Raw genomic sequence first — 3,942 nt, 5'->3', positions numbered from 1 at the left:
GTGGGATTTGATAAAAGGAAAATGGGAAAGGGCTCGAACCCCTTGGACTTGGGAGAATTTCACAAGGGAGTTTAATGAAAAGTTTCTTCCGCCCTTAATCCAAGAGAAAAGGGAGGACGAATTTATTAAGCTAAAACAGGGAACCCTTACTGTAGCAGAGTATGAGGGCAAGTTCACTAAACTTTCCAAATACGCTCCTGAGTTAGTAGCCAATGATCGGAGGAGGATTAGGAGGTTTGTACAGGGACTTAATGTGGAACTTCAGGGGGGCTTGGCTGCAGCCCAAATCTCTACCTTTACTGAGGCTTTAGAGAAAGCGCAAAGGGTTGAGAATGCAAGATCTCAAGTGAGGGATTTCCACAATAGAAAAAGGAATTTTCCTAGTCGCACTTCTGGGCAGACTAGTAAGAATGAACACCCTTCTAAAATGGGAAGAGGAGAAGGTGGAACGAGGACTACGGGAGCTTCTAGGGGAGCCCTATCTAGGGGAGGTCGTAGCGGGACGACTCAAGTTAGGGGGGCACCATCTGTTGGATCGACTGTGACCCCTCAAGTTACATGTGGGTTTTGTGGTAAATCCAACCACTCTGAGAACGATTGCTGGAGAAAGTTGGGAAAATGCTTACTGTGTGGGAGCACTGAGCATCAAATCGCAAATTGTCCGAAATCGTCGAAGGCAGGGGGAAGCCTGCAGAGGTCTGAAAAATCAACCTCTAAGCAGACCAGTGCCGGAGGGAGTCGACCGAAAGTACCGGCTAGGGTCTACGCATTGGACTATCCACAAGTTCCAGAGGCGACCGAGGTGGTTGAAGGTACAATTCCAATCTTTCACCGCCTAGCTAGGGTTTTAATTGATCCGGGTGCAACACACTCTTTTGTAAACCCTGATTTCATGAGTGGTATAGACTTGAAGCCAATTAAGTTACCATATGACTTGGAGGTTAAAACACCCACTGGGGACAAAAGTCTAATTGCTAATCTGGTGTATAAGAATAGTGAAATCTGTGTGAACGAAAGAAAATTGCTGGCCGATTTGATAGGTCTAGCGATTAAAGGATATGATGTGATCCTAGGGATGGATTGGTTAGCCCGTTATAATGTCCAACTGAATTGTAGGACGAAAATTGTAGAATTGTGTATTCCAGGGGAGGCAACCCTGAAATTGGACGTGAGGGGTAAGTTAGCCTCATCTGCACTTATTTCGGGAATTCGGGTTAGGAAATTGTTGAATAAGGGAGCTCAAGGATATTTGGCTTTTCTTATTAATACCCTTAGCGATAAGGTGAATCTGGAGGACACACCGGTAGTGAAAGAATTTTTCGATGTTTTTCCTGAAGAATTGGAGTCTTTACCCCCGGAACGGGAAATAGCTTTTAAAATTGATGTAACTCCGGGATCGGCACCTATCTCAAGGACACCATATAGGATGGCTCCAGCTGAGTTGAAAGAGTTGAAGTTACAATTACAGGATTTGTTGGAACGGGGTTTTATTCGAGAGAGTGATTCCCCGTGGGGAGCCCCAGTTTTGTTTGTAAAGAAGAAAGATGGGAGTTTGAGGTTATGTATAGATTATCGAGGCTTAAATGATGTTACGATTAAGAATAAATACCCACTACCCCACATTGATGAACTGTTTGACCAACTGCAAGGGGCGGTAGTGTTTTCAAAGTTGGATCTAAGGCAAGGTTACTATCAATTGAGGATTTTAGAGAAGGACATACCTAAGACTGCTTTTACCTCGAGGTATGGACACTTCGAGTTTGCAGTAATGCCTTTTGGGTTAACCAATGCACCTGCCGCTTTCATGGATTTAATGCATAGGGTTTTTAAGCCTTACTTGGACCAATTTGTGGTGATCTTCATTGATGATATTTTGGTGTATTCTAAGAATACGAAGGATTATGAGAAACATTTGAGAATTGTTTTACAAATCTTGAGGGAACATCAGTTATATGCTAAGTTTAGCAAGTGTGAATTCTGGCTAAAAGAAGTGACTTTCCTAGGGCATATAATTTCTCAGGATGGGATTAAAGTGGATCCAGCTAAAGTTGAAGCTGTTTCGAAATGGAAACGACCGGAAAACCCAACGGAAGTTCGGAGTTTTATAGGATTGGCAGGGTATTACCGGAGATTCATCCAGGATTTTTCTAAAATTGCTGGACCTATGACTGAGTTGACCAAGAAGAATGAAAAATTTATTTGGAGTCCTAAGTGTGAAGGAAGTTTTCAGGAGTTGAAAAGACGGTTGACTAGAGCACCTGTTCTAGTTCTACCTAATGGACAGGATAGTTTTGTGGTTTACACAGATGCTTCTAAGGAAGGTTTGGGATGTGTTTTGATGCAAAATGATAAAGTGATAGCTTATGCATCTAGGAAATTGAAACCGCATGAAGGAAATTATCCGACCCATGATTTGGAGTTAGCGGCTGTGGTCTTTGCTTTGAAGAAATGGAGACACTATTTGTACGGAGTAACATTTGAGGTTTTTACTGATCACAAAAGTCTTAAGTACTTATTTTCTCAGAAGGAGCTGAATTTGAGGCAACGTAGATGGATGGAATTTCTGGAAGATTATGATTGTACGATTAAGTACCACCCTGGAAAGGCCAATGTAGTGGCCGATGCTTTGAGCCGTCAGGTACAAATGGCTGGATTGATGGTTAAGAAATTTCAGTTGTTGGAGGAAGTTAGCTATTGGAATCCTCGATTAGAACCAAGGAAAGTAATTTTGGGGAATATTATGATAACCTCCACTTTATTGGAATGCATTAAGGAATCTCAGGAAAAGGACCCTGAGGTGCAAAAGTTGGTGGAGAAAGTTAAGATGGGAGACCAGACGGATTTCAATTTGGGGACAGATGGAATATTGAGATTTCGAAATCAGATGGTAGTACCAAAGGATGAAACACTTAAGAAGGAAGTTTTGGAGGAAGCACACCGATCAAAGTTTACAGTACATCCAGGAGGGAATAAAATGTACCAAGACTTGAAAGGTCTATATTGGTGGGAAAATATGAAGAAAGAAATTGCTCAATTTGTTCAGACATGCTTGGTTTGTCAACAGGTTAAAGCCGAGCATCAAAAACCCTCAGGACTTTTGCAACCTCTAGAAATACCTGAGTGGAAATGGGAGAATATTACCATGGATTTTGTATCAGGCTTACCAAGGACACAGAGAGGCCATGATGCCATTTGGGTAATAGTGGATAGATTGACTAAATCGGCTCATTTTCTACCGATTAACATGAAATACCCGTTAGAAAAGCTGGCCAGGTTGTACTTGGATGAGATCATCAGACTACATGGTATACCTGTGAGTATTGTGTCAGATAGGGATCCAATATTTGTTTCGAGGTTTTGGCAAAAGATGCAAGAAGTATTGGGGACTAAGTTAAACTTTAGTACCACCTATCATCCTCAGACTGATGGACAATCTGAAAGAACAATTCAGACCCTTGAGGACATGTTAAGGACTTGTGTGCTAGATTTTGGAGAGAGTTGGAGTAAGTTTTTGACTTTAGTGGAATTTGCCTATAACAATAGTTTCCACTCTTCTATTCAAATGGCTCCATACGAAGCACTTTATGGTCGGAAGTGTAGATCCCCAATTTGTTGGGATGAAGTAGGTGAACGAAAAATTTTAGATCCGACTACCGTATCTTGGATTGAGGAGGCTAATGAAAAGGTAAAATTGGTACGGCAAAGGATTCAAACCGCTCAGAGTAGACAAAAAAGTTATGCCGACAATCGGAGAAAGGATTTGGAGTTCACTGTTGGAGATGTGGTATTTCTCAAGATCACGCCTTTAAAAGCAAGCTTGATGTCAGGAAAAGGGAAGAAACTACAACCAAGGTTTGTAGGGCCATATAAGATTATTCAACGAGTTGGGAATGTAGCCTATAAGCTGGAATTACCACCGAGCTTATCTCGTATTCATAACGT

Source organism: Coffea eugenioides, chromosome 9 (genome assembly GCF_003713205.1).
Source record: "Coffea eugenioides isolate CCC68of chromosome 9, Ceug_1.0, whole genome shotgun sequence".
In the NCBI taxonomy this organism is placed as follows: Eukaryota; Viridiplantae; Streptophyta; class Magnoliopsida; order Gentianales; family Rubiaceae; genus Coffea; species Coffea eugenioides.
This window is presented reverse-complemented; position numbering follows the sequence as displayed.